We start from the raw sequence: 25,727 nt of genomic DNA on the forward strand, positions 1-25,727 counted from the left end.
CGGGCCCAGAAAAACCAGAATAAAATTATACTGCATGGTAATCAGAGCAAGAGTATATTGCTCACATAAAATTTTACTTTAACTGTCAGAAGGACTGAGAGGATTTTACGTCTCATTTTCTGCCCATAGGGTGTTTGCGGTTCCATGTGGGGGTCACTTCCCCCAACCCTGATGTGACAGGGGGCTCGCAGGGGCCTGCGTTGGCAGAGGAGGTCCGCCAGTCTGTGTGTGCTCAGCTGTGTCTGACTCTTTGCGGACTGTAGCCCACCAGGCTCCTTGGTCCGTGGAGTCCTCCAGGCAAGAATACTGGAGAGGATTGCCATTTCCTCTTCCAGGGGATCTTCCCGACCCAGGGATCCATTCTGCCAGTCCTGCGTCTCCTGCACTGACAGGCAGATTCTTTATCTTTGGACCACCTGGGAAGCCCTGGTAGTGGAGGGGGACCACCCAATACGTAGGGATGCTTTGGGGTGTGTTGGGGACATCAGGATGGGGGTGCAATGACCTGTGCATTGCAGGAAGTACAGGATTGGAGGGGATGCCTGGCTTCCCCAGGGGCTCAGATGGTAAAGAACCCGCCTGACAATGCAGGAGACAAAGAGATGAGGGTTCGATCCCTGGGTTGGGAAGATCCTCTGGAGAAGGGAATGGCAACCCACTCCAGTATTCTTGCCTGGCAGAGTTGGACACGACTGAACAACTTTCACTGACTCCCCCACTTCCTGATGATGTGAGCCTGGATCAGTTGTCCCCCCAGGCAGGGTCTCGATTTTCTTCTAGAGAAATGGAGCCAATAGAGACCATCTCCCTTCTGACGCCACCAAGACAGACATGTTTTATTCTTTCTTGCTTAGTGTTATAAAACCGCTTTTTAGCTGGGTAGATGCCTATGCAAAGGATCCCTCCAGGCCTCCCCAATCTACTTAATGTGGGAGCAGCTAAAGCAATCCTGGGACAATGGGGAGGGTGAGCACGAGGTCCTGCTGATGGCAGCAAGGGCAGCTGAGCCAGGGGTCTCCCTGCCTCGCTGCCCCTCACACCTGCACAGTGACATCTGTCCAGGAAGCTTCTGGCAGGACCAGCGACCCTGACAGATGGGGGGGCTGCTGACCGAAGGCCTTGGGACCCAGGGGAGCCTGGATTTAGGACAGGAGGACCTTGTGAACGAGAGCCCGGGACCAAGGCAGGCATCACCCTCAGAAACCTGGCGGCAAGGGCAGAGATGGAATCTGACGGAGGCCAGAGGGTGCCCAGGATGGTTGTAGATGGGGTCCTCTCCTCCCTGGAGCCCGAAAGATCTGCTCTTCTACCTCGTAACTCCTCACACCTTTCCTGGAGAGAAGGAAAGGGGGAAATGTCTGATCAGACTGGGGACTTCTCCAAAGGAGCCAGTTTAGATCAGACGGCCCTGAGTCACCAGGAATGGGTAGTTTTCTGTGGTTGGCAGGAAGGATGCTCAAGTGCTGTCAGTCCCCTCTTCACCGGAACTTGACCCTTGAGCACATGGATACCGGCCACCTCGTTCTTGTTCTGCTGCTGCAACCTCTTGGGAGCATTTCGGTAAATGACATAAAAATAAAACCCACCTGCAGCAAATCAGGAAAAGTGGCCCTCCCCACCCACCCTGAGCGGCCGTGTCAGGGGACATTGACTGAGCTGCCAGTAGCCTGGCTTTTGGTCAGACACAGCCTGTGCAGAGGCACCGGCATCTGGTACTTGGTCCCTGGTCCCGGGAGGATGGGAAAGGTGCACGTTCCAAGGGCCTGGCGCCGGAGAGGTGGAGCGAGGGGTCACAGCAGAGGCTGGGAAGGGCATTCGGGGGGGGGGCCTATGGAGGGGACCTTGACCTTGGTTGACAAGCACAGTGCCATCACTCTGTGGTGCTGGGGAGGCGTTTTGCACCCACAGCCACACTAAGCAAGTGGGCAGCCGGATGAGCCGGCTCTTTTCAGCCTCCCGGGAGCATCTCTTGCATCTCTTGTTCCTTCCCATGCACACCCCGCCAACCCCGTGCCCCAGCCCCTCAGTTTTCAGGGCCCTGGGCCAGTTTACCGCAAGACTTCGCTCTGGGCAGCTGTGACCAGCTGTTTAGGAAAAGGGCTTTCGGAGGCCAGCACGTTGGCCTCCCCAGGCTTACAGGATTTCTTTGCTTCTGCTTCTGGCCGTGAGAGACCCTGGCAGCTGACGCTGGACCACAGGCTGGTGGGGGTGGGGTGGAGGGGGCTCAGACTTATTCTGTTCCCAGCTGGAGCCCATGAGATGGGCTGGGGCCTGGGCTTGGGGCCCCTAAAGGGGGCTTCTCCGTACTAATCACTACAATGACCACCGCTAGCTGATGGGGCTGCTGTAACGGCTAATGGAGACGCTGTTTGATGAGAGTGGGACGCCACCCCTGAGACAGAGATGGCATGGCTCAGAGACGTTGAGTTCCTCGTCCACAGTCACACAGCACTGCAGAAGCCAGTTCTGGCCAGAAGGCAGCTCTGTCCGCCCCACGCTTCCTCCTCCTTTCCTTTTCCCTTACTTTTCAGCCCTCTGACAAGAAACAGCTCGCTCCCTGGGACCTTTCTAATAACATTTCCTTTCTCTAATTCATACATCACACATGTACTCCATAAATTAGAAAAGAAAAAACAGAGTCATACTGCCAGTAGGAATGAATGAAGCTATTGTAACATGACATGAATAGGAATCAAAATCTCAAGCTTCATTTTTCTTTTCGAGGGTGGTGGTGGGGACACTAAATCTCCCAGGGGCAAGCAGGGCCCATTATATCTCCAGGGGGTGGGGTGGGGGGGCGAGGGAGGCAGACGCCCGAGTGGGTAGAGTGCCCTTTGAGAGGGCGGAATGGGAGTGTCGAGGTTTGTAATCATGCTCCCCAGAGACTGTGAGGGCCGGCTGCAGAACAAGGGCCTTCTGTGTGGGGTCAGGCGCTGGGGGGCGTGGGGGGCGGGTGGTGTTGGCCTCTCCCTGGCTGACCACAGATGGGGCTTTGGGGCAAGAGCTGGGCTCAAGTGTTTCCCATACTCATCTTCCCTGCCTTGCTCCCTCCTTCCTTTTCTCCATCACTCCTTCCTTTCCCTTTTCCTTCCCCTCCCCTTCCCCCCCTCCTTTTTTTTTCTCCTACCACCTGCCATACCCCAGACCTGTCCGAGTTGTTCTGGTCATCCTTGCCCATTTGATGATGCTCTGAGATGCTGGGTCATTGCCCAAGCTGCTCCTTCTGCTTGGAAGGACCCCATGCCCACCCTACCCTGCCTGTTTGAAGCCCTGTCCTCTCCCAATGTCCTCTAAACCCCCTGCCACCCCCCACCCCCTGGGATCTGTCTTAACCTGTTCCTCCTGGAGTCCTTCACAGGTGAGAGACTCAGCCTGTGCCCACCGGGCAAGGCAGGAGCCACATGGATATTTTCTTACGTGACCTTCCCCACCACCTCTCCCAGCGGCTCGGTGCTGGGGTAAGAACAGTTCGTGAGCTTCATCGGCTGCATGCTTGTTGCTAATGGAAACTTCTCCTGGAATGGATGGGTGCTAGCCCCATCTTTTAGGCAGAGAGACTGAGGTGCAGAGCTGCAGAGGAATCGAACAGGGGAGTAGATCGTCAGTGGGTGGTGGAGGTGGAATTTGAACCCACAGATGTCAAACTCTAGCACCCCTGCCTCTCCCTCATCTTCCCACTGCCCCAACCAGGGACTGGGCATCTCTGTGTCCTGATCAACTCTCTATTTCACCCCTTCCGAGGGTCTCATTTCCAGGTTATTTGTGGACATCTGGAAGTGGGGTTGACTGGAAAGATGGTGTAATTTGCAGTCCTATAGTATTTATCTCAGCTTTGTCTGAACTTGTGTTACTAGAAAGTCCTTGTAGAGCACTGCCAAGGGTCATGCCCTGATCTCAGAGCTTTACCCACGCAGGCACACCACACTGCCTATGAGGTGTCACCCTATGACCTTTCTCCATGAGGAAACTGAGGCAAAGAGAGGTTGTGTCACTTGCCCAGGCTCACATAGCAGGCCCTGGCAGAGTGAGGCTTCACTCTTAGGTGGCCTGGCTACAGCATAAGTGCTTTTAACTTTTTAGCTGCCTTTAGCCTGAGACTATAGGATGACACTAAGAAACAGGCAGGGGAGGTGCAAGACGCAGAGATGTGCTCCACGTGAGAACGGGCGGCTTCTACTTTGATGGCCTGTTTTCTCACTGCAGTGGGAGTTCCTGCAAAGCTGTGGGGTCTGCATCCCTGTTGTTCCTCGCACGAGTCTGTGTGTGAAATTGTTCAGGGTTACCAGGTCCGTGGAGCCGGCGCTGGACGTTGTGCCCTGTAGCCTGCTGCAGTCAGGGGCAGCATATGTCATTCTGGGGGCTCCTGGCAGGACTTCTGTCTTGGCAGTGTGTTCACAGAGCACTTGGAAGCTGGGTCTGCTCTGGGGTTGATGGAGCAATTTGACCCAAGGTGTTCTATTTTCATGCTTTCAAGACAGAACAAAACAAAAACCTTCATAGTAAAGAAAATAACCCCAAAGGCAAAACTGATTATGAATTGTGTTTGAAGCTTCCCAGTTACATCTACAGTATCATTTCCCTATTTAGTGAAACCCTTTTGCCTCCTCTCAGAGGTTTCCATCCTGCAGAATAGTCTACATGAGGGAGGTTTCTCTGTGTTCTTCAGCACCCCACCATGGCTGACACAGTTTATATTTTCCTAATAAACAACACTGCACTGGAAATTGTGGGGCATAAATCTTCGCCTTTGGGATCATCAAAAGACACCGCCCCTTGACGGACTTACTAGTTCAAAGGAAATTCCATCAGTTTTAAAGATACATCTCTGAGGTCTGGCGACTGATTCCAATTCAGCTGAGCCAAACCTTTTGAGAAAAGAGAACCAGCACAGGTTAAGTACCCACAAGATCGGTGTTGTATAGCATTTAGTTTGACTGTTAGCCCTGAGAGGTAGGCCTATGTATTCCCATTATATGGATGAGGAAGCTGAGGCCCAGAGGCAAATCCAACATTTCCAGGGCTGTACAGCCAGGAGTGGGCTGAGTCTAGGTCTGTCGGTTTGGGGAGGGACACCATCAGTGTCACGCAATTGACAGTACATTTTGGGGTTCCTTTGGCACCCAGACTCCCCTGTCTCTCAGGCACTTGTCTCTCTGGTATTTCTCAACTCTGAGGAGGAGCTGCGGGCACAATGATGGGGGTCCCCAGAGTGCAAAGACTTTCCTCAGATGCAGTAATATGTGCCTTCTTATTTTCCTGTCTATTCTATGAAAATATTTACTTTGTGATTCCATACCAAATGAAGAGCACCCTGCCCTGGGAACCATCAAACCATGCTTTCCTTGAAGCCCTCACTAACGAGGCCTTGTGTCTTCCACTTTTTCAGTCTCATTTTCTGTGCGTGAGATGGCTGGAGAATGCTCCCTTCACTTCCTCTGCACTGCATCTCCACCCAACAAAATCACATCTAACCTCCAAAATTCATTTTATCCTCCCCAGCAAGTCATTACAGCTGGCACCTGACTCTCTTGATGGGAGAAATAGTTTATTTCCAATGATGGTCACTAACACCCTTTTCAGTTCAGTTCAGATCAGTTGCTCAGTTGTGTCCGACTCTTTGCAACCCCATGAATCCCAGCAAGCCAGGCCTCCCTGTCCATCACCCACTCCCGGAGTTCACCCAAACTCATGTCCATCGAATTGGTGATGCCATTCAGCAATCTCATTCTCTGTTGTCCCCTTCTCCTCCTGCCCCCAGTCCCTCCCAGCATCAGGGTCTTTTCCAGTGAGTCAACTCTTTGCATGAGGTGGCCAAAGTATTGGAGTTTCAGCCTCAGCATCAGTCCTTCCAATGAAGGACTGTTGACCCAGGACTAGTCTCCTTTAGGATGGACTGGTTTGATCTCCTTGCAGTCGAAGGGACTCACAAGAGTCTTCTCCAGCACCACAGTTCAAAAGCATCAATTTTTCAGCACTCAGCTGTCTTCATAGTCCAACACCCTGTTAGTTAGCTGAAATTCATTAAAAAAAATCTAATAATTCATTCATCCAATGAGTGCCTTCTCAGCATCTACTCTGTACCAGATCTTGTATTTGATGCTGCTGCTGCTAAGTTGCTTCAGTCGTGTCCGACTCTGTGTGACCCCATAGACAGCAGCCCACCAGGCTCCCCCGTCCCTGGGATTCTCCAGGCAAGAACACTGGAGTGGGTTGCCATTTCCTCCTCCAATGCATGAAAGTGAAAAGTCAAAGTGAAGTTGCTCAGTCATGTCCGACCCTCAGCGACCCCATGGACTGCAGCCTACCAGGCTCCTCCGTCCATGGGATTTTCCAGACAAGAGTACTGGGGTGGGTTGCCATTGCCTTCTCCACGTATTTGATGCTAGAAACATCCAATTAAAGAAAAATTAAAAAAAAATATGATAAAGACCTAATTTTGATGTTTTTGGGCTATGGTGTTGGGCAGTCCCTTGGACTGCAAGGTCAAACCATTCAATCCTAAAGGAAATCAATCCTGAATATTCATTAGAGGACTGATGCTGAAGCTGAAGTTCCAATACTTTGGTTACCTGATGCTAAGAGCCAATTTGTTAGCAAAGACCCTGATGCTGGGAAAGACTGAAGGTAGGAGGAGAAGGGGGTGACAGAGGATGAGATGGTTGGATAGCAGTACTGACTCAATGGACATGAATTTAAGAATCTCCAGGAGATGGTGAAGGATAGGAAAGCCTGACGTGCTGCAGTCCATGGAGTGGCAAAGAGTTGGACACAGCTGAGTGAGTGAACAACAACAAAAAGACCTAGTTCATGTCCTCAAAGGGCTCATAGACTCTTGGAAGAGGCATGGGGCCAAACATGCAATCCAAACCTGGGAAAGGCAAAACTCTATCAGAACATGGTGCAATGGTTATTTCCTTTTGTGGGGTCTTGGAGAAAGCTTCCCAGAGAAGAGAGCAGCAGAGCTCTCACTGTTGGATGAATTTCAACTTTCAGGCCTTCACTTGTCCTACAAGGCTTTTATGTGAATTAGAAAAAAAAAAAATCACCTTTCTTGGACTCTTTAGTTCAGTCAACAACCTGCACAACCTTACTTGGCAACCCTGAAGATCACCTTCTCTCCTCTGTCATGTCTGAGCACATTTTCCAAAATTTTTGTGGTCGTGGCCAGAGAGGCCCACTTGGAACTATGTCGTTGGCTTATGAGTTGGTTTTGTCCATTGAGATGGTGGCTCCTTGAGGCCAGAGTATCTTTTGCAACATCAAGCCACACAGGGCACCTCACACAGCAACACTTTCAACATTAAAGAAATATTTCCAATGTCAGAGAATTTCACATAACTTATGCTGGGTCAGGGACCCACTACTTCTGCATCATTTGGGAGAGATTGAAAAAGATACACTTACATAGTTTCACCTTAGAAGATCTGATTCAGTGGGCCTGAGATCAGAAATGAGAATCATATGTTTTTAAATACAGCCAGAGTGTTTCCTATGATAATAATTAATTCTTATGGGACTGTTATTGGTGCATTCACTGTTCTACTATTTGGATCATCTCATTTCATGCTGCGACAATCATAAGGGGCACATGTGGCCCCAGAATTCTACAGATGAAGAGACAGACACAGGGCAAGATTCAGGGTCCTGCTTAAGGTCACACAGCTGCTAAGTGCTCAGACTGTGGCCTGAATCCAGATGATTAGAGCCCAGAGCTCATGCACTTCAGTACCACGTGACAATACTGGTTCCAAGAGGCAGAATCTGTGACAACACTGGTTCCAGAACCAGAGGCAGAATCTGGAAAATCCGGAAACACTAGATTTAAATTGGACCTTGAAGGTCACACCCTTCAGACTTCCCATTATAGAGATGGGAACACTGAGTTCCCAAAGGGCAGTCAGATGTGTTCCAAGTGTCCTGTGAGTCTGCCACAGGACTCAGCTGTGAGCTCTCAGTGCCCACCATCTAGGGCTCCATCACCAGCTCACAGTGGTTTATTCTCACCTATGACAGGCAAGGCTCTGGTAACAGCAGCAGCAGCAGCGATAATAATGACGATAATGCCATCACAGCTGGCCTGTGTTTGTTGTACCTCCTCTGTGTTGCTTACTTTGGGGACATTATCTATTTTGAATTTCTAAATGCCCTGCAGACAAATAGCACAGTCTTCCTTTGAGGAACACAGAAAATAGAAAGTCAGTGGTCCTCAACTGGGGGTGGTGATCTTGCCCCCAACAGGACACATACACAGACAGTTTTGGTCAGGAGGTAGAGGGTTCGCCTCCTTCACTTAGTGAGTATCGGCTGCGGATGCTGCTAAACACCCCAGCGTGCACGGGGCAGCCCATCATGACGAAGCAAAGGCCACCTGGTTTTCCTCCTCACCTGCTCTCCAAAGGTTGGGGGGCACAGAGGGGGGTCGCAAAGCCACCCAGCCTCATCTCACAGTCCAGTGCCTCGCCAGGGGCTCCGGCCCATTTCCCCACCTCCTAACATCAGGCTCCCATGTATAAGGTGGGCCAGCGGTGGCTACCACGCACTCTGATTTTGACACTTCCATGCAGTGTTCACAGGCCAGGAAACATTACAAATGGCAGCTCTTCTCAATGAGAATAAGATGAGAGGCTCCAGGAGTGAATTCCATCCCAGCCCTAGCTGGGCCCTGTGTCACCGGGAGCTGTGACCTCCTGGACCTGACCTGCCATTTCCTCATCACTTCAATGTGCAACCTGAGACATCAACCTCTCAGGGGTGATGAGACGAGACACCAGACTGGCATGGCTCCCTAGGTGACTGTCCCCTTGCTGCCCTCCTGGGCTTGAGGGCTTCAGGGCACCACCCTCTCCTCCCCACGCCCAAGGGACGGATCCAACAGGTGGAGTGGGAGCGAGGGGGCAGGGAGGAAGAAGAGGAGGAGGAAGGGCGGGAGCTGCAGAAGGAGGAGGGTGAGGTGGAGGTGCTCCCGGTGGGCAGGACAGCGTGGGGGGGAGGAGGGGGGAGGGGAGGGGAGGGAGAGTCCTGATGACCAGGGTGGGTGAGGGGTGGCAGGGATCAAGCCTGCCACATTTTCATTTGGAACCAGTGCCCCAGGGAGGGATTTAGACACAGTCAGGCTGCTTTGTACAAATAACCTCCCTTCCCGGACAGCTGTCAGCCTGAGTCCTGTAGGAACCGCCCAGAGAGGGACAGGCGGGAGGGTGACTGGTGGGGGCCAGCTTCTAGGCCCGGGGCCAGGCCCCACACAGACCTGGTCCCCACTTGCAGGCTGCACTCCTGAGATGGGTGCCTTTAACCCCGCAGGCAGAGGCAGAAACTGAACTCAGGGAGCAGAGACGTCTCAAATCCCATGGCTGCCTGGGACTGAGCTGACCTTGAAGTCTCTGTTCCTGGTCCTTCATGGCCTCTGTTCTGGATGAAAGGCCCCGCTCCTGGCTTAGGGGCTTCTACATAGTAGGTGCTCAATAAAAATGAGATGCAAAAAGATGAGGCATGAAATTGCGGGGAACCAGACAAAGGTTGTGAGAGGAATAAGAAGAAAACGTTAAAAAAAAAAACACACACGAGAAATGAAGAAACTCTGAGAGCATACTTTTCTCCCATGACTTTGGAACTTTGTTTGAACCACGTCACATCAGACCTGATTAACCTCTGGAGACCCACCTCTTTGTCACCTTCACCTGTAACCTGGGGGTTACGATAGCCATCTCCTGGCTGGATTGGGACAATAACACCAGCTAAAGCAGATTATCTCCAGAGAATAGCAACATCAGGCTCACCACTGGGTCCCATTTGGCTCTGCTCACTCATTCTGAGATCTGAACTGAGGTCTGATGGCCACCACGGTTGTTGGCCAGGAAGCAAAATGAATTTCTCCCTGTCACCCAGCCCGACCCTTGTTCTGCTCCATCTCGGATCACACCTGGCCTCCATGTGGGTGGAGGAGATCTTCCTGGGGGTGGCTGGGCAGACAGACACACCGAACCAAGAGGGAAGGAACCCTCAGATCCTGCAGCGTGTTTTCTTCCCTTCCCTCCCCCAGACTGATTCAGTCTTTTAATAATGAAGATGCTCACTTTGAGTCAGGGTCTGAGTCAGATCAGGAGTGGAGAAGCACTGCTTTCTGAGTGAGAAGTGGGGTGAAGATCCTGGCCAGTTTACACGCTGGGAAACCTGACCACTTACTTAGTTAATGACTCAGGTTCCTCAGCTCTAAAGCGGTCAGGAAAGGTTAGAAATAGAGCATAGGAAACACCGGCGCCTGGGAGACCTTAACTTGCAGCTGCGGTTGGAGGCATAATTAGAGATATATCTACTGTATCCCACGAGAAAAGGAGGACACAGCCCCCCTGCACTGCCCGGGGGTTCCTGCACTGCCCGGGTCTGTTTCTCTGTGGTCATTTGGGATTTTAGAGGAGGGTGCTGCTTGTGAGTTGCTTAAGGATCAATCTCCTCTCCTACTGCCCTGGAATCAGCAGTTCCCGCTGCTCTTAGCTGCTCTCACTCCCTGGGAGCCCGATTTCAAAGGATTTCTCCACTGAGCTAAAGCAAACCTCAGTCATCTTTGTGCACAAAACACCCACCCAGGCTATTTGTCTCCGTCCTGAGCACTTGGCGAGGAGCCCAAGAGGAGCCTTTAGCAAAGAATGCTGGCATTCAGAGGGGGTTGACTGTCCGCAGTCCGCCAGCCCCACCCCGTACTCTGCCCGGGGTTCTTGGCAGCCCAAGTTAACCACAAGACAAGTTTTATCATCTGTTAAACCTGTCGTTTGGAAAAAAATAAAAAAAGACTTCAATAAAATATTTCAACGATTATAGTCCATTTTAATTAGGTGTGTGCCACATAATTATAGATTTAAAAAAATGGATAGGTTTCAAAACCCAGCACCCTGGCCATACGGTGTTAGCTGTTCTCTCTTGGAATTTCCAGCTGGATTCTCCACCTGAGGACACGCTACATACCTGGGGAGCCCTCCCCACCCCGGATTTGGCTCAGTTCCTTTCTTTTCACCATGCTTGCCACTTCCATTTGGAACCTCAGAGTCCTGGAGGAGGGGACACGGTGGCAGGTGGCCCCGGAGGGCCTGGAGGGTGTTCGGGTGGAACCCTGTGCTGTGATGGTTTGTGGGCCTCCTGGACGGGGCGTCTGGAGGTCTGGGATATCCTCTGGCCCCATCATCAACTTGGTGGGTGATCTTGGGCCCTTACTTCCTCTCCCTGGGTTTTAGTTGTTTTTTTTTTTTAATCTTTAAAAGAATTTAATCATCGTTTTTCAAGAAGTTTTTTGGAGGAGGGTGGGGAACCACTTGTCAAATGAAACTTTGAAAGACAAGCTCAATGTGTAAACAGTTAAAAACAGAAGGCCAAGTGGGAGATCACCCTACACCTTCTCTGGAGGCCCCAGAACCATGTTCAAAGTGGCAAAGTTTGGAAGTGGCTGGACTGGATAATTTCCAAGGGCCCTTTCCAGCTTGTTCATTCATTCATTCAGTCAATGCTTATGAGTGTTCATGAGGCACTAGCCCTGTTCTGGGCTCCGGATGGACAGCAGGGAACCAGGTCAGCCCAGTTCTGTCCCTCGAGCGGACTTCCTGACCTGTGGGGCTGGGATACGTACAAAGCTCCACACACCAGCTCTGCAAAGACCCAGGGGAGTCCCCTGAATGGCCCTTCAAGGGGTCCTGTCCCCATGTGTATGAGAGGTTCATCTATTCAGGTAAGTCAAGCTCCCAGCACTCCGGAGAGGCAGGTCTAGAGCTGAGTCTGGGGTCCTGTAGCTCCAGATCCCCCGACCTTAGTCAGGACTCCCAGCCTCCTCCATCTTTATTTGTGAATTGGGCAACTGCCCTCCGAGGTGGGGACTCTGCTCCCTGGCCCAGGTGCCCATCTGCACTTTGAGTGACTATCTCCCCAGCCTGTCCCTGCCTTGTGAGGTCACCCACACCTGCAAGACACTGCCACTCAGGGAGAGTGCACCAGTTGCTCAGCACAAATTGACTTCTGGCTCAGTGCCCTAGAGAAGCTCACCTCTCCTTTCTCCCTTGTGCTGGGCTCCCTGGCTCTCTCATATTTTGTTTACTGGAGTTCATGGATCTTTTCCCCTGTGAGACAGGAATGTGAGAAGGTGGGTCCCATGTCTTACTGAGACTACTATTTTTATTGTTTTCTTTTATTAAGATGCTCAGTTTTAGCCTACCCTACAAAGCCTTGTACAATAGGAAGAGAGCTGTTGATGAGTGAATGTATGTATGAGTTAGTGAATAAATGAAGTGATTAAGTGAATAGACAGATGAGTGGATGAAAGAATTAGTAAACATATTAATAACACGAGCTAGCATATAACCTAGTGGGGAAATTAAACGATAAATGAGTGGAAAAATAGATGAGCAGATGAGGGGATGGTGGATGGATTAATAAATAAGTAAACAAGGGAGTCGAGATCTACATCTGTATCCAGATTTCTAGGTAAATTAGTATAATATAAGGTCTTCCTTAGTGGCTCAATAAGTAGAGTCTGCCTGCAATTTTGGGAGACCCAAGTTCAATCCCTGGGTCAGGAAGATCCCCTGGAGAAAGACACAGTACTCTTGCCTGGAGAATTCTATGGACAGAAGAGCCTGGTGGGCTACAGTCCATGGGTTCACAAAGAGTCAGACATGACTGAGTGACTAACACTTTCAGTATGAGTCAAAGTGAATGACCGAGTGGAGAAAACAAGTAAAATAATTTAAGCTGCAATAGAAGAACTAAGTGAATGGATTGACGAGTGCGCCAGTGAATAGAAAACTTGTCTCTTTGATTAGTTTCTCAGGCACATGTCAAGGTCCTCTGGAACCCGGCTTGGTCAGTGCGCACTGATCATGGAAAAACTTTGTAACAATGGCAGGCAAAATCCACCAGAAACTCAAGGAAGCTTTGCAGACAAGCAGTGGCCCAGCCAAGCGATGAATAACAAGAGTGGGCACCGTTGTCCGCAGGCCGGCCTGGCCACAGCCTTGGCCAATGACTCACCGACCCTGGAGCTTTCCAGGAGTTTGCTGAGTTTCGTGACTGGAGAGGCTCCGGTGTGTAGCCCAGGGAAATTCCAAGAGCCTCTAATGAGCCAAACTGCACAGTGGGCGTGAAGTGGCGGCAGGGTGCAGGGAAGAAAGATGCCGTTCGGTTTTTTGCCATCGTCCAGCTAAGAGAAGAAGCCAGTTGATTTCCAGCAAATTCTAGGACAAATGTTTGCCTTAAGGCTTAGGACTCTGGTGCCAAGTTTCAATGCAATCAAATATTTCTGAGTTTGGGAGTTATATGAGAGCGAGTGAGAGAGAGGGAGAGAGGGAGAAATAAAGCAGGGTGGGTATGGGTGGGGTCAGGGAAGAAAGAAGAGACTGCAAACTGAAAGGCAAAACACCCCCGAGGACTGTGGCCCTGATAGGTGGATCTGATAAGAGTCATGAGCTCTGCCTGCAGCAAACTTGTGTCAGAGGTGGGTGTTAACTGTGAGATAGCTTTTTTGTTATTGTTCAGTTGCTAAGTCTTGTCCAACTCTTTGAAACCCCATGGACTGCAGCATGCCAGGTTTCCCTGCCCTTCACTAACTTCTGGAGTTTGCTGAGACTCACGTGCATTGAGTTGGTGATGCTATCTAGCCATCTCATCCTGTACATGTTAGGGTTCAAATGTGGATCTGTCTGCCTCCAAGAGAAGGTGAGTGTGGCTGTGTTTGGGGAGAAAGGAGGTAAGAGTGTACAAAGATGTACCATATTTGAGGTCAAACCCTCCATGGCAGCAGGAAGTCCAATTGAGGCTGATAGAGGATTTCCAGCAGAGGTAGAGTTTGGGGCTGGGTGAATCCAAATGCTTTCAGAGCCAGACAGGTGTCACTGATGGTGCTCGGCAATTCAACGATTGCATTGGCAATGATCATGGTGAAGGAGGGTCCCCTTGGCGAGAGTGACCATTAAAGAGGCCATGGTCCGTGCAAAGTGGAGAAATCAGGGCCACAGGGACAGCAGCTGAACAGTCCAGAGCATCAGCTGACTGTGACCAGGCAGGGAGTCCAGCATGGCCAAATATTTTATTTTTTTGAGAAAGAACTCACAGTGACTAAATGTTGGCAATGGATTAAAAAATTTTTGAAAGTGCTGTGCTAGTCAAATAAAACTGAGGTTTTGGTCTCTGACCTCCGGGTTTAGGGTTGAGGGAACTAAGCCTGGCTGAGAGGGGACATGCTGCAGTTACCCCCACTGATCAGGCAGGTCTGTCTGCTGGGTGTCCTTGTTTAAGTGCTGTTTGAATCCTTCTAAACTTAGGAAGCCCTGCTCAAAGGGGGCTTCCACAAAACTCTTGTGCGTCTCTTGCTTCAGACTTCATCTTCTGCTCAGCCCGTCAGCACTTCTATCTTTTTCTTTGGTCCGTGGGATTTTCTGCAACTGCAGCATACTGGATGTGGTGAGTGCAGGGATGCATAGACTTGGAGGGTCTGGAAGGGCTGACTTGGTGAGGGCAGACTCTTGGAAATGCTAGCTCCTCTGTCTGTGCAAGGCAGAAGCACACATTCCAGCCTAGGAGTCAGGGAAGGCTTCCAGGAGGAGGTGACTAATTCTTCAAGAATTGGAAACAGTCAGGCAGATGGCCATGGGGCTGAGAATGGGTATGTGGATGGTCCATCTTGGGCTTTGGAGACAGAGCCCTGAACTCAAGCCCTGAGCCTCCTTTTTACCAGTGAGTGACTCTGGGCCTCAGTTTCCCTCCCTGTAGCAAGGGTCAAATGATGGCTTCCCAGATGGGTGGTTTTAGGGGTCCGATGGATGGACCCATGCAAGGTGCTTGGCTGCTTCTCTGCTGCTGCTGTTACCACCATGGCTGCCATGCCCTTCAGGGAGGGAGCACGGTGTCAGAAAAGGTGCAGAGGTGGAGCCAGCCAGGACCACTCGGAGGATGCTCTGTGCTGGGGAGACAGGGATGGAGGCCTGTGTACATGATCTGGGTGTGTGATCACATCCGGGTCTGGGGTCGCATCTCCGCTTGGCCAAGGAAGGGAGTCCGCCTCGGCTGGGTCTAGGGATGCCCAGAGCCCAGGAGTACTGGGAAGACACACACATCACTGCGTGTCATGGAGGGTAGGCTTGATGAGGAGGGCATGGGAAGCCAGAGGCAGGGGACCCTGATGGTGCTGCGCAGGGCATCGCTGGGGTCTGGCCTTAAAAAGAGGAGCCGAGGCCCAAGGGACAGACCTGAGCAAGCAAGATGCAATGAGAGAAGCTGCCTGACAGGTCACTGGGGGCACAGCAGGGGGCTGGGTCCATGCTGACCTTGGCTTTCTGAGTCAAGAGGGCCAGGATGAACCCTGGTGGTAGCAACACAGATTCATGTGTGGGGAGGGGTGTGAGGACCTCTGGGCAAGGAGCTGTGAGAACAAGCTTCTATCTTTTTTGTCTGGTTAGCTCTTCTGAATGCAGGCCCTTAGGACCAAAAGCAGGGACACCTCCTCCGAGAAGCCTTCCTGGAGTCCCTCTGTCCCCAAGGGGACCCAGCTCTTCTCCCCTCTGTGCCTACTCTAGCCCTGTGCACATATCTGCAGCCTCTCTCAGCCCATGTGACGTGGTAGCTGTCACATGTCCACCTGGCTCTTTTGTACTCTGCGAGTAGAGGTGGGTTCCTAATTCTGTCAATAGACCCCTGGACAAGCCCACAGCAGAGCAGGTACTGCCTGGTGGGTGGGTGAGAGCTAATGAGGGAAGGAGGAGGAGAGGGTCCCAGGATGAGAGAGAGGAGGCAAAAAAGGAAGGGGAAGAAAGAAACAAAGGAAGGAAGGATGGGAACAAGGGATGGATGGAGGGAGGAGGGAGAGAAGGCCCAAAGGCTGGGGTTGGTCCATGTCTCTCTCTTTGCTGAGGTCATGAGATCCAGGACACCCCTGATGGATGGCGAGATGATGCAATTGGAGGTAAAACCATTTCCCTGGGGTGGTGCAGGGCGCTGTCTCTGGTGCTGTGAACCAGGAGTGGCTGGCTCCAGCTGCCATCTGACCTGCTAATAACTGAGTATCTGGGATGCCCCTATTATTAAGAAGCAACAGCTGATAATCTCAATCCTCTTGAGATGGCTGTGGTTCTCTGGGTTAGAAGCACACGCCCATGCTCTACCAAGATAGGATAAACCCAGGTTTGGAGAGTTTCATTCATTCATTTATTCACTTCCTCCCTCCCTTGTTCATTCACAAAGGTAGGCTGGGCTTGGGCTGGGTATCAGGGATACTCTAGGGGCTGGGGATGGAGAGGAGACTGAGACTATGGATGGAGCTGAGGGCCTCAGAGTTAAGCCCAGCTGTGCCCTAACTTATGGGTAACTTTGAGAAACTTACAGGCCATTAAGACAAAGAGCAGGGACACCTCCTCTGAGAAGACTTCCTGAAGTCCTTCTGTCCCTGGGGACCCAGCTTTTCCCTACTTTGGACACCTGATGTGAAGAACTGACTCACTGAAAAGACCCTGATGTTGGGAAAGATTGAAGGCAGGAGGAGAAAGGGGATGACAGAGGACGAGATGGTTGGATGGCATCACCAACTTGATGGACGTGAGTTTGAGCAAGATCTGGGAGTTGGTGATGGACAGGGAATCCTGGCATGCTGCAGCTCATGGGGTCACAAAGAGTCGGACACAACTGAGCAACTGAACTGAACTGTGCCTACTCTCCAAACTGTGTTCCCCTTCTTTGCAGATCAGACCAAGAGGCCGGCTTGCAAAGGTTTAGGGAGGACAGGAGAGGATGTGTAGAAATTATCCAACACAGTGTCTGGTGTGCTTTAAATGCTCTCCTAATGGTGGTTGTTAGTCAATATTATAACAATCCAGTGGAGAGCAAAGCATGGTTCAGCAAACACCACAGGAGGGGTAGGAACACTGTGTAGAGGGATCTTGGGAGAGCCAGGGAGCGCATCAGAGAAAAGCCATCATTGCTGCTCTGGGACACAGAGATGGAAGAGACAGAGAGGTCTCCAGATTGAGGGAGTGGCAGGGGCCTAAGGAGGGTTGCATCAGGGATGCTTGGCTTGGGTAGAGGCCGCAGGAGGCTCTGTGGGCCTCAGGTGCTGTTCTCCTGGTTCATCTCCTGTGCCCCCTGTCCCGTGGGAATGCACCCACTTCCGCCCAGTCCTGACAGCTGAGACCAGGATGGAACTGGAGACTGAACACAATTCTGAGGGTCATGGTATTCCTCACGAAGATGGCTTGCTGCACTTCTAAATCCAACACGGTGATTTTACTGAATAAAACCTGCATCATCCGATGCACCAGGTTTGCCTCCCAGAAGCAGGATGAGGAAGACGTGGCCGCTGGCCGTGGTGCTTGGTCTAAGGGGTCCCGGCTTTGCTACGGAACCAACCTTAACTTCCACTCTTAGACAAGTGGCACATCACAGCCTAGACATCACTTGCATGTACTGCCTCCAGGTGACGCAGTCACAGCGTATCATTCACCCCATTTTATAAGTGAAGCAGTCAGCCCTCAGAGACTGCATGTGGCCAAGGATTCTCTGCATCCTTCCAAACCAGAGACTGACAGCTGTATGTGGGGAAGACTGAGATAGTTCGGGAAGGACACCAGGGACAGACAGCGGGGCGACTCGGGGCTGCAGAGATGCCAGAGAGGGAGACAGAGGAGATGGCCACTACTGTTCCTGGGGCAGAGGAAAGCAGGCGGGTTTGGCAAGCTGAGGGGACGTTACAAGGACAGATGTCTGGAACCCAGGGAGGAGCTACTCAGAGTCAGGAATTGTCTCCTGTCCTTCATGGGGTTTCCCCAGACAGCAACATGATGAGAACCTTCTAGCACCGTGGGGAGGTTGCCTGGAGGGATTGCTCAGCTTTTCCCCCTTGAAAGTTCCTCACTTGAATTCCACTTGCCCCATGCGGAGGTCTACAGAGCTGATGGCCACAGCTGAACACTGGAGCCTCAGGGAGGGTCCTCTAGCATCCAGAGGGGTGCCCTGCCTGTGGTCCAGACACAGGAGCACCTACATCCTGGGAGCATGCTTGCAGGTTACGCATTGATGATCCTGGTGGTCTTTTTTTCTTTTTGGCTGTGCCATGCAGCATGAAGGATCTTAGTTCCCTGGCCAGGGATTGAACCCATATCCCCTGAAATGAGAGCATCTAGTCAACCACTGGACTTTCGGGGAAGACTCTCCCTATGGTCTCTTAAAGCAGACCTATTTCTGGGAGAGAGAAATGCCTGGAGGGTTAATAGTAGCAACGCTAGTAGATGCTGCCTCTGCAGCCAAGGGGAGAGGCTTAAAGGAAACACTGGGATGGAGCCCGGTCCTGGGCCAGGCAGAGCGCCAGGTGGTGGTTGGAAGAAGGGAGCCAGCACTGGAACTTGATGTCCTGGGTGAGAGTCCAGCCTGGCCACTATCTAGAGGGTAATGTGGGTAAGACACCTTGGTTTCCATATCCGTAAACTAGAGAGGGTGTGAGGGCCACCCTCACAGGTCGATGGCAGGCGCAGGTGAGATACAACTCGGGAAAATGCATTGTCAGCTCAAAAGCGCTGTCCAGATGCTGCTGTTATGATGACACTTAGTGTGTTACTTTCCTAAATGCCCAATAAACGTGAACTATTATTATTATTACCATCACTATTATTATTATGACCGCATTACAATTTTGTCCTCCGGCTGTTCTGCTTTCTGCAGGACTACGTGGCACCACCCTGTGCAGCCAGCAATAATTATATAGAAACTTTTAACTGCTGTGCATTCTGCACTCTCTCCAGTGAGATATTAAATCATATGCAGAAGATAGGAATGAAACCGAGTCCGTTTCCTTGTGAGTGGGGGCTGCCTAGCAATAGCTGTCATTAACTGAGAGCCTGCTTTGTACTAGGCTCTATTTGAAAGTGATGTTCCTGTATTAACTCAGTTCTCGCTACCCACCTAGGATGCAGGACCACTGCCACCCCACTTTACAGATGAGAACAGTGAGGTGAGAAGGTCCACCGCCAGTCAGGGTGGAGCTGGAACTGGAGGCTGATATTTGGTCCCAGGGCTTGAGTTCCTGCTGTAACGTATGAGCCTGAGGCATGAAGAATTGGCCAGTGGTTGAACATACTAAACACAAGACCGAACGGCCTCAGTGAATCAGGAGCAGTGACAGAGCAGAAGGAGTCAGGGAGTCACACACCCTGATAGAAAGAATATCCTGAAGTCAGCGCGGGAGGCGGACGTGCACCAGGCGGCAAGGAGGGTGGGAGGTGGGAGGGAGCACGCCCTTCAGGATGTCAGGCTGATGGGCCTCTGGCTTGTACTCGGTCGCTTACTAGCTGTGTCACGATGGATGAGACTGGGGATTGGCCATCTGCAGCCTGTGGGCACCCCCTGGCCAGCTGCTGTTTTTTTGTACAGAATTTGTCCACCACGCAGGTGCCTGAGTTAGTCCCCCACTGGACCCTCGCAAAGCCCCGCAGGTGGGATCATCATCTGGACCATCCCAGGTGACTGTCATTACTATGAGAGTGCAGAATCTATCATCTCTGCTGTTTCTGCACTGTGATGGCGGGCTTCTGCACATCTTTGGTGTTTCTGCACTAAACCATCGGCCTGTAGTGCAAGAGACATGAGTTCAGTCTCTGGATCGGGAAGATCCCCTGGAGGAGGAAATGGCAACCCACTCCAGTATTTTTGCCTGGAAAATCCCATAGGCAGAGGAGCCTGGTGGGCTGCAGTCCCTGGGGCCACAGAGTTGGACACGACTGGGTGTGCCCACATGCACCATGATGGCAGAGTTGAGCATCTGAGCCAGTGACTCTCTGGCCTGTAAAGCCTACACTATTTCCTATCTGACTCTTTCCAGAAAAAATTCGCTGACCTTTGGACAGATAGATGATCACTTCTCCTGAACCTCAGCTCTCTCAGTGGTGGTGGTGGTGGGGGAAACAGTCTTGGGGCTTAAGCGAGTGAAAGCATGATGTTGTGGAGTGGGTGTGAGCTTGTAGATGCCCTGTCTGTGCTGAGCATTGTAGGTGTGGGTTAGTGGATGGATGGTGTGGAAAAGTCAGGGCAGCACCTTCGGAGGCAGGACAGGGGGGTGGCTGGGGCAGATCAGACCTGGTCAGAAGCAGACCTTGGTCGAGCCCTAACCCTGCTCCCCAACCCCCAGCCTTGTGACCGTGGGCAAGTTGCTTCACTTTTCCTGAGCAATTTTTTCTTCCCAAATGTCAAGGAAGAATAATGCCAGCCCCTGTCTCTGAGGTATCTGTCAAGATTCCACAAGTTAACTTATAAAAGCGTATCATGTGGCTATATTAAGAATGATGGGCAACTTTAAGTATCCATAAAGGTGCTGAGAAACTTGAATCATTGTCCATTACTGGTAGAAATACAAAATGATGTAGGCATTTTAGAAAATACCTTGGTGTTTTTTTAAACATAAATGTATCATATAAGCCAGCATTTTCACTGCTTGATATCTATTCAGGAGAGAAAAAAACAACAACATATGTCTACACAAAGATACAAGCACAAATGTTCATAGCAATGTGATATATAATGTCTCCAAAGTGAGAACAACCTTTCCATCAGCTGATTAAACAACTGGTTAAACTGATAAACAGGACATGTTATGCCCACCAATGGAATATTACTTAGCAGTGAAAAGGAGGGAATTACTGAAACGTGCTACAGAAAGCAGACTTCAAAAACAAACATGAGGCTAACTGAAAGAAGCCAACCACAAGAGACCACGTGTGGTAGGATTCATGAAAAATCCAGAAACAGCAAATCTAGGGAGAAAGTATTAATGGTTACCAGGCACTAAGGGGAGGGAGCAGTGATCACAAATGGCCCTGAGGGATTTTTCAGGGTAATGCACATGTTCTAAAATTGGATGGTGGTTACAGCTGCGCCATGATGAAAATTTACTGAATATTGTTGGATTGCACATGCTAAATGTGTGGACTCTATGGTATTTAAATGGAGTTGTTTAGAAGAATCAGTGCTTGGCATTGTACCTGGTGTGCCTGACCGCAGAGCAGCTTTCAACTCCTTTTTCCTCCCTGTGGACTTGAGATGTCAGTGAACTTGAAGTATTGATCTGGGCCTGGAAGTTCAAGTGCTGTGTGACATCTGGGTGGATCTCAGCTTCCACACACAGTCACCTGTAGCCTCTGCTTCCTCTTCTGTAAACTGGGAATTGTAACACTTCAGAATCTTTGCTTTTTTTTTTTTTTTTTTGGTTTACATGTAAAACATATAAAGTGCCTGGCATGTGTTAAGCACAGGAATTTTCTTTCTCAGGGGAACAGATGAAGGTGGGGGTCATGATACCACACACTTTTCCTTTTCCAGCTGACACAAATCCTCGTTTCCTGTTCATGACTTTTTTTTGAAAGTTTGAAGAACAGAACGAATATTGGAGTTCAAGGTCAGAGAGTGGACTCCCAGCTCTGCTGCTTACCAGTCATGCTGTCTTTTCCACCTGGATCTTTCTGGTAAACAAGGGCTCTTGGGTGATGATCTCACATATTAGAACTTTGCAAGGTCCAGTGGAGACCAGCTTGGAAGCACCCGTGCTGTTTTTCATTGCTAAGTCGTGTCTGACTCTTTGTGACCCCATGGACTGCAGCACGCCAGGCTCCCCTGTCCTTCACTATCTCCCAGAGTTTGCTCAAATTCATGTTAATTGACTTAGCGATGCTATCTAACCATCTCATCCTCTGCCACTCTCTTCTCTTTTTGCCGTCAATCTTTCCCAGCATCAGGGTCTTTTCCAATGAGTTAGCTCCTCACATTGGGTGCTCAAAGTTTTGGAGCTGTGTTGCTAAAAGGTTGCTATTCTCAATCCCAAGGCTGCAGAAGATGCTTCCATGAAAGGGAACAGGGCACTCGAATGGAAGTTTCAAGTGTGGGGGGAAGTTCATCGCACGCCTAATAGGGGTTCCCAGAGCTGGGGCCACTCTTTAGCTAAGGGTAGGAGGACCCAGCTCTGCCACCAGGCTGTTGTGGATTAGGTGGGTGAGGGTCCTTGGGAAGCTGATGCTGGCCAGCCCTCTGCAGAATGCTGGGCCAGCCTGCACTGTTGGAGGAGATGTGATCAGCTCCTGGGGCTGGACACTTAGTGTTGTCATTTGGCTGAGCCCCAAATCCCCAAACCTGAGCAGAGACTGGATCCAGAAAGAGGCCTGGAACATGCTGAATTGTCTTGGCTGGTTTTTATGGGAGGGTCTTGAAGAAGGCCATGCACAGGGACTAGGATGGAGGCAAGACCCCTTCATGGCGGGCAACCCTGTCCCCCTGGTGCTGCCAACCTCAGGCATGTTCCTGCTTCTCCTGGAGCTTGGCTCTTTATTCTGAGAAGAAGGGGAAGGATAAGTGTTGATGGGATCAGAGGTCTTAAACTAGTGGTCTAGCTTCTTTTCTCTTGCCCACATTACTGGCAGATCCCTTTTATCAGGCTTTTTTTGTGCTGTGTGTAGGCTTCCCTGGTGGCTCAGTGGTAAAGAATCTGCCAGCAATGCAGGGGGACACAGGAGATACAGGTCTGATCCCTGGGTCAGGGAGATCCCCTGGAGAAGGAAATGGCAACCCACTCCAGTATTCTTGCCTGGGAAATCCCATGGATAGAAGAGCCTGGTGGGCTACAGTCCATGGGGTCACAAGAGTCAGGCGTGACTTAAAGACCAGACCACCATCACCACCAATGTGCTTCACAGAGATTATGTTTTTATAAAGGGTATTTGTGGCAATCCTGCATGGAACGAGTCATCAGCATCATTTCCCTAACAGTGTCTGCTCACTTCATATCTCTGTGTACATTTGGGTAATTCTCCCAATATTTCAAACCTACCAGCCATAAGATTATGATTTGCTGAAGGCTCAGATGATGGTAAGCATTTTTTTTAGCAATAAAGTATTTCTAAAGAACGTACATTTTAAAAGACTTAATGCTATTGCACCCTTAGTAGACTAGAGTACAATGTAAACATAGCTTTAATATGCACCAGGGAACCAAAAAATTTGTGTGACTCACTTTATTGCAAGATTTCCTTTATTATGGTGCTTTGAACTGCAAATAACTGAACTGCAGTATCTCCAAGGTAGGCCTGTGTAGTCAGCACTGTTTATAAAGGAAAGTTGAATTATTGCTATTTAAACATTAGAAGGTTTTACTGAAAAAAAAAAAAAAAAAAACAAACCCAAAAGACAGATTTGGGTCTGCTCTGAAATAAAATACACAGGATTGTCATCATTGGGCCTGCATTCAGTCCATCCTGGCTTTGATATGGCTGAGAGGAAGCTGCTGTGTCCTTTAGACCCCAGTCTCCACTCATCCCTATTGTAGTCCCACCCTGAGGCTGAATGCTGGGTGTCACTTATGGAAGAGCTAAGGGGGAAAAACATTTCTTGTGCTTAAGTCTCTATCCAAAGTGGGAAAATAAGAGGCTAACAAAGCAGTGTTTTAAAAAAGACAGAGGAACAATCCCCCCTTTTTGGGGGGGGGGAAGGGAAACATATCTCTGAGCATTTTCTGGGTGAAGTAGATCCACGTGTGGGGGTGCTCTAGGGCTCATCCATACCCTCTGCCTTTCCTTCTGGACTCATTCGAGGATTACAGTGGCCTACCCACTATGTTAGGTGGGGCCAAGGTCTTAATAGGAGCTGGTGGGTGGGATGCTAATGAATTGGTGAGGGCAATTAGTTCAGGTGAAGTATGTTCTATATATGAGCCATTGGACCCACCCCATTCTAGCACATTTCCCCACCTACAGTGATTGAAAACGTTGTGCAGCTGTAAGGTGGGGGCATCAGAGTCAGCCTGAGCCACCCTCCGAAGCTGAGCAAATAGGAAGGCATGCAATGAGAGTGTATGGCCATGGGGCTGTTTGTTACGCAGCACAACCTATCTTATTCTGACTGATATAATGTCAAGAGGGTATACAAAAGGCCTGCTTCTCTTACTTCTTCCACCTTTTTTTAGTATTTGATGGTCAGTTATTTCCATCCCCGGGGGGGCCATTTCTTTCTCCACTGGATGGGGAGTTCTTTGAGGTTGGGCTTGAGTCTTGTTATTTACCTGTGAATCCTCAGTGTCTAGGAAGGGGATTCAGCAAGGATGTGCTCCATAAAAGTTGGGTGAACAATCAAACTCTGCAGTAGTTAGCCCTGAGGTTGAAGTGAGTTGCTTCACTTCTGGGCTCTGTGTTTCCATCTGCAAGATAAGCAGGTACAAAGGTGTGGCTGCCCATGTCTCTCCCAGCTGTGGACAACTTTGCCCTCTGATCCTTGGCTTCTAGAGGAGCTCAGAGCACCCACCATGGGAACTAACTCATCATTGCAGGCAGTTGGGCCCTTTACTCTTACCATGCCCTTGCTGGGCTCACATCCCTGATGTCTGTATAAAGTCCGTGTTTCTGACTCCTGAGGGAGCCTCACTTCCAGGACATGGGATCTAGTGGCATTTCTGCCTTGTGTACAGGATGAATCTCCTACTGTCAGGACCCAGGGGGTCTCTCCCATTGAGAATTAATACTTCCCTAGAAAGGAAGGTTTTAAAGGCCCAGTTGTGTTGCCAGGAAGCCTTTTTGATGGAAACGAGCAGGTGCTATGCCTGGGCCAACCAGAGGGCTGTCAGGGAGGCTGATGTCCGTATTTCACCATGTGGGGTCCCCTGCCTGGTCCATAGCACCTGATGACTCAGGAGAGCCCTGCCCTCCATGGAGTTAGGACTGATGGATGAGGGAAGAAAGAGCAAAGTGCTAGCAGTTGACAGACCAGAGGCTCACCCTGGACAGTCATTCATGAACTTCCTGTGCAGGGCCCTGGATGTCATTTTCTTCATCACATTAGGACAGGAGCAGTCACTCTCAAAGGTCTTTGCCCATCTCAGTGTCTGTGATCACCACCCTGACTGTCTTTTGCTGTGTGACTTTGGCTGAGTCACCAAACCCCACTGGGCCACATTTTCTCATCGATAAAAAATTTTTACTTGAAAAATGAAGTTTCATAGTGTAAGTTATCATTTACTGGATGTTTCATATGTTAAGTCCCATGCTAAGTGCTTCCCTGCATTATCTCATATGAGTCTTCAGACAATCCTTTTGATCATTATTATCATTTTTTCCAGATGAGCAAATGGAGGCATAGAGAGATGAATGAGATGCTTGCCCCAGGTCTCATGACTCGGGATTTGCACCCTGGTAGATGAATTCTCTGAACTTCCCTGATGGCTCTTCTGCCAATGCTGGAGACGCAACTTTGATCCCTGGGTCCAGGAGATCCCCTGGAGAAGGAAATGGCAACCCACTCTAGTATTCTTGCCTAGGAAGTCCCATGGATAGAAGAGCCTGGTGGGCTACAGTGCATGGGTCACGAAAGAGGTGGACTTGACTTAGTGACTAGACAACAGCAACAGCAAGACGGACTCCCAAACTGGTCCAGCTAAGTGCACCGTAGGCTTCCCAGGGTGTGGTAAAAAGAGTGCTGGACCAAGGGTCAGGGGAAAAAAAGCCCTCTTCTACTTTCTCGGTTTATTGACAAGTCACTGAGCCTCGGTTTCCTCAGTTCCAAGGTAGGATGAGCACTGGTGACCTCTGCCTCCCTTCCTGGTGGAGGAAGCTGCCGAGGTCACAGATGTAGAAATCCTAGCAGGGTTGGGTAGCTGGACACGTCCTCTTCTTGTCCTGAAATCCCACGCACCTGGTGATTCCCTGCTGTCTGTCCTCACCATCTGTCTGCATCTGTCCTCATCT

This window comes from Oryx dammah, unplaced genomic scaffold, assembly GCF_014754425.2.
Source record: "Oryx dammah isolate SB20612 unplaced genomic scaffold, SCBI_Odam_1.1 HiC_scaffold_16, whole genome shotgun sequence".
NCBI lineage: Eukaryota > Metazoa > Chordata > Mammalia > Artiodactyla > Bovidae > Oryx > Oryx dammah.